The sequence below is a fragment of the Delphinus delphis genome, chromosome 3, assembly GCF_949987515.2.
Source record: "Delphinus delphis chromosome 3, mDelDel1.2, whole genome shotgun sequence".
Taxonomy (NCBI): Eukaryota; Metazoa; Chordata; class Mammalia; order Artiodactyla; family Delphinidae; genus Delphinus; species Delphinus delphis.
The window spans coordinates 97,646,807-97,662,082 of NC_082685.1; the positions used below are offsets into that span (position 1 = coordinate 97,646,807).

The 15,276-nt window shown below is 36.8% G+C and overlaps 2 protein-coding genes across 2 annotated transcripts in view; one reads left to right on the plus strand and one right to left on the minus strand.

Annotated features, from left to right (window-relative positions):
• KIAA0825 (KIAA0825 ortholog) overlaps nucleotides 1-15,276 on the plus strand; it is a 401,025-nt gene that overhangs the window by 378,545 nt on the left and 7,204 nt on the right. The gene's annotated exons all lie outside the window — the stretch shown is intronic.
• Nucleotides 1-15,276, minus strand: part of LOC132423422 (uncharacterized) — a 58,838-nt gene that overhangs the window by 6,592 nt on the left and 36,970 nt on the right. The window contains exon 5 of the mRNA XM_069540526.1: nucleotides 2,716-2,785. The gene's annotated coding sequence lies outside the window, so the exon portion shown is untranslated. The remainder of the gene's footprint in view (nucleotides 1-2,715; nucleotides 2,786-15,276) is intronic.

Consider the following 15,276-nt stretch of genomic DNA (forward strand, 5'->3'; position numbering starts at 1 on the left):
TTTGTTCCTTCTTATGGCTGAGTTATATTTTATTGTATGAAATAGTTTAAGGGCATCTGGGTTGTTTACAATTTGGGGCTATTGTGAATAAAGCTGCCATAAACATTTGTTTATAGGGTTTTATGTGAATGTAAATTTCTTTTTGTCTTAGGAAGACACCTAGGAGTGGGATAGCAGGGTTATCCCTTTCTTTATCCCATAAAGAAAGGATATCTAAGAAGACAGATCACATCATATAATATAAATTATAAAGCCAGAACTCTTATTAAAATCAAGAGGGAACAGAATTCCCAATCTATTTAACATTCTTCCAGAATTTCTGGCTAGTGGAATAAGACATAAATCAGAAGTAATGGACTAACTGCTGGAGAGGAAAAGGGGAAAATGGTTATTAACTGCAGAGAATATTTCTTAGAAGACTCCAAAATACCACATAAAATCCTCTTAGAAATCAGTAAGGCTATGAAATATAAGAAAAATATTGAAAAATATCAATATCCCAGTAAGAAACTGAAGATATAGTAAAAAAAAAAAAAATCTCTGAATAATAGCAACATACACACCATAAAATTTCTAGGAATAACCCTAACCAAAATATGCAGGATCCATATATAGAAAACTATAAAAATTATTGAAATATAAAGGACATGACCATTGACTTTTGCAGTTACTGCCATTCATTAATTCATTCAATTCGATTACTTGCCCAAAATTTCTTTGCCACAGATATAAGTTCCATAAGAGAAGGAGCAATAATTATTGTATTCACGGTGTTATCCCCTGTGCCTAATATATTGCCTGACTCATAGTAGGCACTCCAAAAATATTTTTCTATATGCCAGTATTTTGTTCAGTTATCTGATCTATGAAGTTTGTATAGCTTCTAAGAAACATTCACTAAGTAGCTTAGTAGTTTTTGAAAGGAGTCTAGACTAGTTAATTACCATCACCTAGCAAATTGTAATACCCATCCATCATAACTCATGGCTTGAAGCATAGGTACCTAGAGTCTTGCATTACTATCTTTTGTCACTTTCCCTCTGTAACATTAATGGATTCCACAACACAACACCAAGAATTTCAAAGCTTAGGAGAGTTGAGAGGAATGGCCCTTCTCTATAAAAAGGTTGGTTATACTTCATCAATTCAATTTCTAGATCCCACAGGCAATGCTAGCTTAATAGCAACTGAATGGGAATGAAATTCTAGTAATTGAAAATTTGAGTTATTAAGGAAAGAAAAAGAAACAGAAAAGAAACCCACAGAATCTAGGAGCAGGTAAAAGTAAAATATTTCACAGTATGCAGTCTGAGCCTTTTATCTGAAATCTGCTTTCTGCTTCCATGTAATACAGAATTTAAGGTTAATGATTCACAGTATTCCATTGCTTGATAGCTTAATTTCATCTCATAATTAGGTTGACATTTTTCCTCATAATATTCAATTGCTAATATTTTCCTGGGTTTTAAAACTAATGGAATAATATACCATTAGATAAAGTTAGCTGAATAGCTGAATCACAGCTAAAGATAAAGCATTTTCTTGAATATTCTTATCATTTTCCAGTGTTTTATTATCTATGGGTGTGTGTGTACTTGTGTTTTTATGTGTTTCCTGGGGGTGGGGAATACTGTGTAGTAATTTCCCTGTTGTTCTTCTTCTAAATAGGGACTTCCAGTGAACAATAATAATGGTAATGCCATAGTTATTTACTGAGAGAACTAATCGGGATTCTGCAGTGGTGTGTTGAAGTTTTGTGAAAATGAAATTAGAGATGCAGCATATTTCAGCAGTAATGAATCTGTTTATGTTGTATAAAGCAGGGTTAAGATAAAGCAGTTTTTCAAACTCAGTGCTTTTTGATGGTCAAGTGTTTATTCCATTGGGTCATTAATATACTATATTTCCAAAGAATTCTTTGGGCAAAGTTCATCTTCTGGCTAATGTTAAAGACGAATTGGCCCACAACAGGCTTTTTACATTTTGTAATGATAATTCTAAATTGTTAGGTAAGATCCTCTTGAGTATACTCTATTGCCTATAAATAAAAGGGCTGGCAAAGACCTTGTTTTTAAAAACTGAATTTACAACAAAGTTAGGCATATTAAACATCAATAGACATTATTGGTTCTACTGTATATTGCTGGGCCAATGATGGATTTTAACAGTAAAGAAAACTTAATAAATTTGATATGGAAATCAGAATTGTAATACAGTAGCAGGAACTCAACACGAAAATTTAGACATTAATGAGAATAACCTTTGAATGTCAGCTTGAATTAGACTTCCTGCATTTTGGCCAAATTCATAGGTTATGGCAAATAGGTTAGGTGGTAGGACAGAAATAACTGAAATGATTTTGTTTACCAAATATTTCAATGCCAATTGTTCACTTTATTTTTTAATGCTTCCTAGCTATTTCCATTAAAAAATGACAAATATTCGACCTTAAATCTGTATCATTAAGTACAGAAGGAAGGTATTTAAATGGACTCCTTTTGGAAGTTAAGTTTAATATTAGTCAACTGATATATTTGAAGTTAGAATTTAAATTAGGGAGATAAACTCAGAGGAGAGGAATACAGGGCAGTGCTGTGGGGATGTGAAATGGGGGAAAAGGCTCTCCAAAATAGTAAAGCCTTCTCTCAAGATATTAGGTAGTTGTGTTGGGTTATTCACCTGGCAGTCATAGAAAGAGGTAATATACTGCTTTACTTTGTCACCAAAAAGCTCTGGAAATGTCAGTCAGAATTTTCTGTATATGGCAATAACTGTGATATACCCACTGCAAAATAAAGCATTATTAGACATAATCATACCTTAAGCTGTGATGACAGATCTTAAAATGACTATAAGCAGTTGAAGGGGAAAAAGGGTCACAGTTATCTGTGGCACCAATTAAATTGACAGCATACATAGGATTTTACTCAGGGAGAATACCAGTGATCTGAGTTGGGCCACCATTTAGTACATGCAACTCTGCAGTGAGATTGCTGCTGGAAGATGCCTTATAAACAAGGGCTGGAAACATGGCATGGCTTTTTGAGGCAAGACTGTTTTTTCACTACCTATCAAGATAAATACCACACCAGTGATGTGTTCATACACAAAATGGCAATGAAATAGAAAAAGGGCATCCAGGGTGATAGCTGTGGGAGTGAGTCAGTGCATTAATTCTGCTTAGCAAGAAAGATGTTTAAATTTGAAAAAAAATCTGTAAGTATTAAAGGGTATTCATACTTCCTTCCTGTTATGACACTCATTTGACTAAAATATAAATAAAAGGAAATGGACTGATAAGGTTGGTAATTGGCTATAGTGAGAAGAAAGCTGAATAAATGAGCAAAGAATAGATTTTTTTAAAATTTATTTAAAAGGATTATAGTTTTCAGATGTTTCATCTCTTAAGGCAGGGTGATGTTGATTTTTTTTTTTTTAAGCAATACTTACATCTGAAATAGTATCATGTACATTTTTAGCCAGTACTCAAAGAAATTCCATATTCTATACAAATGGGGGAAATGCAATTCATAATTGACAAGGTATGAATTTTTTATACTTTAAGCCATGAGGTTGCCACATCAACAAATGTAATTCCTTAGCAAATATGTCTTATGTTTATATTTATGAAATGTACACAATTGACATAGAACCCAAAAGGGAATAAGTAAGCATTTTATATATATATATATATATATATTTACTTTGATTTACAAACTCCATTCTGGGAAATATTTATTAAATTAGAAACAAGGAATGAATGCAAGCAAAATGTGCTTAGAGTTTCAATTTCTCTTGGACTTGGTGTTACTTTTATGCATTTTACCAAAGCTTGGACTCACATCAAAGTGTTGGCCGTGTTTTGCTTTGATTTTTTAATTTTTAAAATGTATACAAAGCTACTCTCAAAAGTGAAAATGAAAAATTATTAAAACTTAAAATTCATCTATGGAGGCACCACATTGCAGTGGTGATTTCATGTTAAATATCCTAAGCTGAAACAGCAAGAATCTTGGAACGAGTGACCAAGTCTGGACACATAATATACTCCACATTTTGTGTAGCTATTGAAGAGGGCACCACAGCTTACTGACAGGGCCATAAGATGAAAACATTTCTTGAAATAGCTTTGATATCCATTCAAATATAAGTTCTTTGAGGGTAAAGATTTTTTTTTTTTTTTTTTTTTTGCGGTACGTGGGCCTCTCACTGTTGTGGCCTGTCCCGTTGCGGAGCACAGGCTGCGGACACGCAAGCTCAGTGGCCATGGCTCACGGGCCCAGCCACTCCGCAGCATGTGGGATTTTCCCGGACTGGGGCACGAACGTGTGTCCCCTGCATCGGCAGGCGGACTCTCAACCACTGCGCCACCAGGGAAGCCCCAAGATCTTGTTTATCATGCCTCTCAACCTCCTTGATATCAGCATGAAGTTAGAGGAAGCAGTACTTCTAATTATTTCCCCAGGAGTAAGGATGGGAAGTGAGGAAGTGGTCCCATCATCCCCAAAGAGCTGAAGCAATGGGAGTTGTCTTGAGAGGCTCCTAATCTGCCACTACTGTAAAAGCTGAGGCATCTCAACTCAAGTGGGTCTGAAATAAATCAGGTCTTCCAGTTCTGGCCTGCCATCATGGGGTGCAAAGAGACTGTTGTTGTTGTTTTTTCCTATTAATTAATTTGTTAACAAATACACAGTGGATATTAACTGGTCTTAAACTGTGAGCAGCTCACATTTCACTTATTATAGGAGACACAGAGACATAGGTTGCAGTAGATGTACTATAGTGGGTAAGAGCATTAACTCTAGAGCCAGCTGCTTGGGTTAGAATCCTGGCTCCACCACGAACCAGTTGTGTGACCCTGGGTAACTCCTCGTGTGTGGCAATAATTAAAGTTGCTAGACAAAGACAAGATGGTGGAGTAGTAGGACGTGAACTCACCTCTTCTTACAAAAACACCGAAATTACAACTAACTGCTGAACAACCATCAACAAAAAAAATGGTGGAACCTACCAAAAAAGATACTCTACATCCAAAGACAAAGAAGAAGCCACAACGAGACAGTAGGAGGGGTGCAATCACAATAAAATCAAATCCCATACTCACTGGGTGGGTGACCCACAAACTGGAAAATAATTATAACACAGAAGTTCTGCCACAGGCGTGAAAGTCCTGAGTCCCACGTCAGGATCCCCAGCCTGGGGGTCTGGCAATTGGAGGAGGAGCCCCAAGAGAATCTGGCTTTGAAGGCCAGCAGGGTGTGATCACAGGAATTCCACGGGACTGGAGGAAACAGAAACTCCACTCTTGGAGGGCACACACAAGGTCTTGTGCACACCAGGACCCAGGAAAAAAAAGCAGTGACTTCATAAGACACTGGGCCAGACCTACCTGCTAGTATTGGAGGGTCTCTTGCAGAGGTGTGGTGTGGCTGTGGCTCACTGTGGAGACAAAAACACTAGCGGCAGTAGTTCTGAGGAGTACTCATTAGCATGGGCACTCCTGGAGGCCATTTTCCCACCAAGACCTGGCCCCACCCCACAGCCTGTAGGCTCCAGTGCTGGGATGACTCAGGCCAAACAACCAACAGGGCAGGAACACAGCCCCACCCATCAGCAGACAGGTTGCTTAAAGTCTTCCTGAGCACACAGCTGCCCAATAAACACACCCCTTGACACAGCCCTGCCCATCAGGGGGACAAGACCCAGCTCCACCCACCAGTGGGCAAGAACCAGTCCTTCCCACCAGGAAGCCTGCACAAGCCTCTTAGACAGCCTCATCCACTGTGGAGTCAGACAGCAGAAGCAAGAAGAACTACAACCCTGCAGCCTGCATAATGGAAACCAAAATCAAAGAAAGTTAGACAAAATGGGATGGCAGAGGAATATGTCCCAGATGAAGGAATAAGGTAAAACCTCAGAAGAACAACTAGGTGAAGTGGAGATAGGCAATCTACCCAAAAAAGAATTCAGAATAATGATAGTAAAAATGATACATGATCTCAGAAAAAGAATGGAGGTACAGATCGAAAAGATACAAGAAATGTTTAACAAAGACCTAGGAGAACTAAAGAAAAAACAAACAGAGATGAACAGTACAATAACTAAAATGAAAAATACACTAGTAGGAATCAATAGCAGAATAACTGAGGCAGAAGAAAGAATAAGTGAGCTGAAAGAATGGTAGAAATCACTGCCATGAAACAAAATAAAGAAAAAGAATGAAAAGAAACAAGAACAGTCTCAGAGACCTGGGACAACATTAAATGCATCAACATTCTCATTATAGGTACTGCAGAAGGAGAAGAGAGAGAGAAATGACCTGAGAAAATATCTGAAGGATAATAGCTGAAAACTTCCCTAACATGGGAATGGAAACAGTCACCCAAGTCCAAGAAGCTCAGACAGCCGCAGGCAGGACGGACAAGGAGGAACATGCTGAGATGCATAGTAATCAAGCTGACAAAAATTAACAACAAGAAAAAATATTAAAAGCAACAAATAACATACAAGGGAATTCCCATAAGGTTATCAGCTGATTTCTCAGCAGAAACCCTGCAAACCAGAAGGGAGTGACATGATATATTTACAGTGAGGAAAGGGAAGAACCTATAACCAAGAACACTCTATCCAGCAAGGCTCTCTTTCAGATTTGATGGAGAAATCAAAAGCTTTACAGACAAGCAAAAGCTAAGAGAATTCAGCACCACCACACCAGCTTTGCAACAAATGATAAAGGAAATTCTCTAGGTGAAAAAGAAAAGGCCACCACGCGAAACAAGAAAATTACAAATGGAAGAGCCCACTAGTAAAGGCAAACATGCAGTAAAGGTAGGAAATCATCCACACACAAATATGAACAAACCAATCACAAGTACTGAAATTGAAACTGTGATTAAAAAATCCCCAACAGACAAAAGTCCAGGACCAGATGGCTTCACGGGCAAATTCTAGCAAACATTTAGAGAAGACTTAACACCTATCCTTCTGAAACTATTCCAAAAATCAGCAGAGGAAGGAACACTCCCAAGCTCATTCTGTGAGGGACACCATCACCCTGACACCAAAACCAGACAAAGATATCACAAAAAAAGAAAATTATAGGCCAATATCACTGATGAACACAGATGCAAAAATCCTCAACAAAATACTAGCAAACTGAATTCTATAGTACATTAAAAGGTTCATACACCATGATCAAGTGGGATTTATCCTAGAGAATCAAGGATTTTTCAACATCTGCAAATCAATCAGTGTGATATACCACATCAAGAAATTGAAGAATAAAAACCATAAGATCATCTCAATAGATGTAGAAAAAGCTTTTGACAAAATTCGACACCCTTTATGATTAAAAAGCTCTCCAGAAAGTGGGAATAGAGGGAACATACCTCAACATAATAAAGGCCATATATGACAAACCTACCACTAACATCATACTCAAAGGTGAAAAGCTGAAAGCATTTCCTCTGAGATCAGGAATAACACAAGGGTATGCACTCTCACCACTTTTATTCAATATAGTTTTGGAAGTCTGAGCCATGACAATCAGAGAATAAAAAGAAATAAAAGGAACCCAAATTGGAAGACAAGAAGTAAAACTGTCACGATTTGCAGATGAGATGATTCTATACATAGAAAATCCTAAAGATGCTACCAGAAAACTACTAGAGCTCATCAATGAATTCGGTAAAGGTGAAGAATACAAAATTAATACACAGAAATCTGTTGCATTTCTATACACTAAAAACAAAAGACCAGAAAGAGAAATTAAAGAAACAATCCCATTTACCATCGCATTAAAAAGAATAAAATACCTAGGAATAAACCTACCTAAGGAGGCAAAAGACCTGTACTTGGAAACCTGTAAAACACTGATGAAAGGAACCGAAGATGATACAGATGGAAAGATATACCATGTTCCTGAATTGGAAGAAGCAATATTGTCAAAATGACTATACTACCCAAGGCAATCTACATATTCAGTGCCACCCCTACCAAATTACCAATGGTATTTTGCACAGAACTAGAACGAAAAATCTTAAAATTTGTATGGAGACACAAAAGACCCCGAATAGCCAAAGCAATCTTGAGAAAGAAAAACAGAGCTGGAGGAATCAGGCTCCCTGACTTCAGAGTATAGTACAAAGCTATAGTCATCAAAATAGTATGGTACTGGAACAAAAACAGACATATAGATCAATGGAACAGGACAGAAGGCCCAGAAATAAACCCACAAACCTATGGTCAATTAATCTACAACAAAGAGGCAAGAATATACAATGGAGAAAAGACAGTCTCTTCAATAAGTGGTGCTGGGAAAACTGGACAGCTACATGTAAAAGAATGAAATTAGAACATTCTCTAACACCATACACAAAAAATAAAATCAAAATGGATTAAAGACCTAAATGTAAAACTGGATACTATAAAACTCTTAGAGGAAAACATAGGCAGAACACTCTTTGACATAAATTGCAGCTGTATCTTTTTGGATCCACCTCCTAGAGTAATGAAAATAAAACAAAAATAAACAAATGGGACCTAATTAATCTTAAAAGCTTTTACACAGCAAAGGAAACCATAAACAAAAAGAGAACCCACAGAATGAAGAAAATATTTGCAAATGAAGTGACTAACAAGGAATTAATCTCCAAACTATACAAACAGCTCATGCAGCTCAATATCAAAAAAACAAAAAACAAACAACACAATCAACAAATGGGCAGATCTAAATAGACATTTCTTCAAAGAAGAGATACAGATGGTCAAGAGGCACATGAAAAGATGCTCAACATCGATAATTATTAGAGAAATGCAAATCAAAACTACAATGAGGTACCATGTCACACTGGTCAGAATGGCCATCATCAAAAAGTCTACAAACAATATATGCTTTAGTGGATGTGGAGAAAAGGGAACCCTCCTACACTGTTGGTCAGAATGTAAATTGGTACAGACACTATGGAGAATAGTATGAAGGTTCCTTAAAAAACTAAAAATAGAACTACCACATCATCCAGCAATCCCACTTCTGGGCATATATCTGGAGAAAACCATAATTCGAAAAGATACATGCACCCCAATGCTCGCTGCAGCACTGTTTACAATAGCCAAGACACAGAAGCAACCTAAATGTCCACTGACAGAGGAATGGATAAAGAAGATGTGGTATATATATATACAAAGGAATATTATTCAGCCATAAAAATAATGAAATAATACCATTTGCAGCAACATGGATGGACCTAGAGATTATCATACTAAGTGAAGTAAGTCAGACAGAGAAAGACAAATATCATATGGTATCACTTATATGTGGAATCTAAAACAAAAAATGACACAAATTTACAAAACAGAAATAGACTCACAGACTCAGAGAATGAACTTATGGTTACCAGGGGGGGAAGGGTGGGGGGGAGGGATAGATTGGGAGTTTGGGGTTGACATGTATACACTGCTATATTTAATACAGGTAACCAACAAGGACCTACTGTATAGCGTAGGGAATTCTGCTCAATATTCTGTAATAACCTAAATGGGAAAATAATTTGAAAAAGAATAGATACATGTATATGTATAACTGAATCACTTTGCTGTATACCTGAAACTAACACAACATTGTTAATCAACTATACTCCAATATAAAATAAAAAAAATTTAAATTAATTAAAGTTGCTATGAGGGCTAAATGAATTACTATATGCAAAGTCCTTAGAACAGTGCCTGGCACATTGAAATGCTAAGTAAGCGTTAGCTGTCATAATTATATGCTCCAAACCCCCCCAGTGCCAGTACATAGTAGGCATTCAGTAAATAATTTCATTCATTCAGTAATGAAAGAACGTTGGATACTATGTGAATACGAATACATAGGCAGTGACTCAATGAAGAATAATGGCACCATTAACCATGGAGAGCTCTCATTTTCTCCTAGGTTCTAGAACAGTTTTAAACTTTCTAAATTTTTAGCCAATTTTAAATAAAATATGAGCCAGGTCTATATTTCAAATCCTTTTCTAAACATGATGATGCTATTAATTTGAATGAGAGGTTGCAAACAGGCATTTCAGCTGATAGATCTCACGTTTATAAATAGTGCTTTCAATCAGATTGTTATCCCCAGAAGTGGTTATGCAGTGGTTAGTTAGCCTTGTGCCAGTCTGCTTGCCAAATCAACCTGTGATGCCTGGGTTGTCATCAGCTTTACATGGCTAGTATAAATGCATTCAATTTTTAGAAGTTTTAGAGTTGCAAATATGTAATCCTTTTCTTCTTGATGAAAATAAGACTTTTTAAACAATCATTTTTGGAGCAAGAATATCATTTCTTGGCATAGCTTATGTAACTTTTAACATAGCAGTTTAGTAAATGGGATAGACACCAAGTGTCTATAGAACACAGTCCATGAAAACTTCCAAGTACATCAAATTTAGCTAGAAAAGAAAAAGACTTTTTTATTCATTAAATTGTACATTACTCTGAGAAAAATACATTGTTGAGGAAAAAAGAGCAATATGGTTCTCACGATATACAGCAGTCTTGACACTTCTCCTAGCAAAGGGCATTTCTTCTGTATCAGCAGTGAGTGCTAGCCAAATAGCATGACCTTGGACTTCTATATAAACTCTTAGAATTTTTAAAAATCCACTGGAGAAAAAAGTCTCTATGGAAATATGGGTAATTTACTGGTAACGGAAAAGTTCAGCTTCCATTAGTACTGATGGCTATGCTTCCATTTATGTTTTCCCTAAGCCATAAGTATTTAAAATGTTACGGTTAGAATTCTTACTTGTCCCATTGGTTGGTATATAATTCTCCCACTTAAATACATAGAAAAAATCATATTAATTAAAACAAATTGCTGGAAAGTTAAGTTGTGTTGCAGATAGTCTCTGTAGACTATAAGTTCAAATTAAGGGTTTTGCTGCTTGTTCCTAGCTTGGAACGATTCATTTTACTGTATTAGTAGTAGCAAAAGAAATCAACTACCTTATAAAAGAACATCCATTTGAATTCTTGCAGAAATAGCTAGATAAACTGCATATATAGCTAGTTATCATAAACATATAACAAATTCTTGGCTAAAGCAAGCAACCAACCTGCTAATTCATGATGGCAAGTTTTGATATTTAATTATATTGAGTATGGATTTCAGATGTGTGTATTTATATATATATATTTAATATATATTTCACTATTCATTTATTCTATTTATTTCTATATATTTCTATACATTAAATATAGATAGCATTGGGTTTCAGGGGTTCTAAGTGGTATATTAACAAACTGTGATGTATTTTCATAAAATAAACAGACAAACCTTATTTTCTGGATATTGAAGTGTTAAATTGAGGCAAAGTAATTTGACAGGAGTTGGAATAACTCACTTTATTTTAAGAAATGCTTATGTTTTGTAACTTCCAAAGGCCAGGATGTGATTTCCATTTATTGTATTCTATAAATACTGAACATCCTTTACAGTTCACAAAAACCTCTATAATATTCAAAATAAAATCTCTATTCTAAGTTTGAAAATAAAACAGTACAAATAAATGATATTCTTAAGCGTTTTTGACCTTTTTGTTTGAATGAGTTACCTTAATGCTTTCATTTTTCCTACTGAATTCTCCCCAAAGTAGTATACCTTAATTAGCTTGAGGGAATAACTAACTTAATTTAGAAATAAGTTTGCAAAGCTCTCTCTGATCCCTTATCAAAGTGAGATTTTTTACCATCCTCTCATTCCCTAAGGCTCCTACTGAAAATGGTATAAGGCCTCGTAGCTCCCATGTATGATTCCTATTATTTAACTATTTTAGAGATTCAATACAAAGTTCAGAGAAAAACAAAACTTTTAAAGTATTAAAAATTACTATCTAGGGGCTTCCCTGGTGGCGCAGTGCTTGAGAGTCCGCCTGCTGATGCAGGGGACACGGGTTCGTGCTCCGGTCTGGGAAGATCCCACATGCCGCGGAGCGGCTAGGCCTGTGAGCCATGGCCACTGAGCCTGCGCGTCTGGAGCCTGTGCTCCACAACGGGAGAGGCCACAACAGTGAGAGAACCGGGTACCGCAAAAAAAAAAAAAAAAAAATTACTACATAGAAGGAAATTCTAAACTATTCTTTTTGGAGAAGATAAAACTAAGCAATAAATCAATTGTCTATGTTACATGAAAAGAATAACAATTTCTCCATTTTCACCAAATGTATGATAAGGAAGATGAACTGAAACTATATACATTTCTTAAAACTTCGGTTCTAAAACATTAGGTAAATGTGGTTGTGGATTTGCCTCGTCTGGAGAACATATCAGAAAGTAGGGAGGTCTCAGGACTTCCCTGGTTGTGCAGTGGTTAATAATCCGCCTGCCAATGAGGAGATATCGGTTCAATCCCTGGTCCGGGAAGATTCCACATGCCGCAGAGCAACTAAGCCCGTGTGCCACAACTACTGAGCCTGCACTCTAAAGCCCCCGAGACACAACTAGTGAGGCTGCGTGCCACAACTACTGAGCCCACGTGCCACAACTACTGAAGCCCGCATGCCTAGGGCCCATGCTCCGCAACAAGAGAAGCCACCACAGTGAGAAGACCACATGCCGCAATGAAGAATAGACCCCGCTCGAGGCAACTACAGGAAGTCTGCGCACAGCAACAAAGACCCAACACAACCAAAAATAAATAAATAATTAAAAAAAAAAGTAGGTAGGTCTCATCTATCAAGTATAGTATTATAAAGACCTGTCTCCAAAGTTAAGAGACTCTAATTCTGTGGTTTATGTGGATAAAAAGAGCTACTAAAAAATGGTGCCATTTATATTCATGGTGATTACATTCAAAGCTGATTTTCTGGTTTATAATAGATTTCCCATAGTTATTCATGAATCACAATATTCATGAATTTTTTGTCAAATTTAGGATAGCATTTTATCTGTCCCCTCCCTAAAGTTTGTCCTTTGGGATTAAGTGCTGTTCAGAATCACCTTTCTACAGAAACGTCTTTAAAGAAGGACATCAAATTCTATAGTTTCCAATTTTACCATAGGATTTGATAATGACCTTTAAAAAGTGAGGAGGCATTCCGTCATTAATGTTGCTACCTTTCCAGTGAATGAGGAAGGACATGAATTATTCCCCAAGACTACCACAGATTGCTTCATGAGTGAAGGAAGAAATGCCTGAATTATGCCTTTCCCACAAACAATTGCTAAGATAAAGCCTAAGGAAATGGCACCAGTGCCTTATATTTTCACTGACATTTCATACCTAAACTGAAATATTCTACAAAATCCTTATGGGATTTTGAATATGGATTTAGAATAATTACTCAGTCAAGCCCATATGACGACCTCTTTTGGTCTGAATAAGCTCCCTGAAGAGAAGACCATAACCAGCTCAACTCACCTCTACATTACCTAGCCCAGTGTTTTGAGGTTAGCAGGTACTCAGTAAATGTTTGCTGGATGAATGGGCAAATTAATTATACACAGTAAAACTGTTCTAAAATGTGGCTCATTGTGATAAATACCAAATAAACTACAAACCAAAGCAGATCTCTCATAACATAAGCTATACATGTACTAAAAGCTCAACATAGTAACTTAGAAGGTCCTCTAATTTCAGTTTTTTATGTAGAGGTGCACTACAGTTAATTTCCTACCATTACCATTCATTGAGACAGAGTTTCCCAGAGTTTTGCTAATTGGGCCAGTCTTCTATTTCTTCTATATCTACAGCAGCATATCCTAAGAACTGGTATGGAGATGATTAGTAAATGAATGAACTTGCAAGAAGTTGTTGTCTTTTGGTATGATCACTGAGTTTAAGACCTTAAGAATCAACTAATGATGTAGAAACAAAGGATGAGGAGACTAATTTTAAGGCTCTTAGAGTCCTCATATTTATGATTCATACAAATAACAATTTAACAATACCTATTCTAGATACCAACTACTACCTGTTGTGACACTAGAGGTTAAAGATTATTATTTCTTCAATCCAGCTAAGAATAACATAGGAACATCTAAGCTTCTAACACATAGCAATCAACAGATATTTTGTGAGTGCTTAAAGTGTACAGAGTATAGTGTACAAAGCACTATGTTGTTTGCTATTTGAAATATCTTCTTTGAAAAAAAATTGTAGTAAAAGTTATAATTAAAATTCTTCCTCAAGGAACTGAAAATATAGATGAAACCATACTACACATGGGGACTTCCCTGGTGGTCCAGTGGCTAAGACTCCATGCTCCCAATGCAGGGGGCCCAGGTTCGATCCCTGGTCAGGAAACTAGGTCCCACATGCTGCAACTAAGAGTTTGCATGCTGCAACTAAGGATCCCACATGCCACAACTAAAGATCCTGCAAGCTGCAACTAAGACCCGGCACAGCCAAATAAATAAATAAATATTAAAGAAAAATACTACATGTGAAAAAAAAAAGCAATATAATCACTCAAGAAAGTAATAGAAGTAACAAAGCAATATATGGTTAATTTACCAAAATAGTGCTGATATTAGGTACTATAGGACTCAAAGGAGGACAATCCCATCAGGGTTAGGTAGTTGGGAAGGACTTTATGAAAGAGGTGAGATATGGACTGAGTCTGAAGAATGAGCAGGTTTGGGATATATGGAAAGGCGTTTCAAGTGAATGGAATAGCAAAAGTAGACATGCAAATGTGGGAAAACATAAGTCCAAAGGCAACATGGAGAATCATCTTCTCCCTGAGGAGAGATAGTGGCAGCTAAACAGAACTACTGCCGAGGTAGAACACTAAGACTTAATAAACTCTTTGGGCAGGGCAGTCATTGAAGGTTTGGTGTAGTAGTGGTGTGAGGCCTGAGCTCTGAATATCTGGGGAATACTGCACTGTTCAGGCAATAAAATCATGAGCACCTATGATTCTGCACCCATTTCCAATGTGTGGAGGTTTTTTTTTTCCATATCACCAGGTAATTCTCTGCCACCAGCTGGGTGTCTCATAATTCAACACAGTTCTGGGACTACCTGGAGATGACATCAGATCCCATAGGTTAAGGGCTTCTTCCTACAGGATTACCCTCTGCCTCCGAACTTCAGATGCCAATTGCAAGTCCAGGTTGTCACCTAGGCTTCTGGCTACAGATTGGAAGTTCCACTGACCCCTTCCTTGGGTTCCATTAATTTGATAGAGCAGCTTACAGAACTCAGAGAAATTTTTTACTTACTAGATTACTGGTTTATTTTAAAAGGATATAACTCAGGAACAGCCAGATGGAAGAGATACCTAGGGCAAG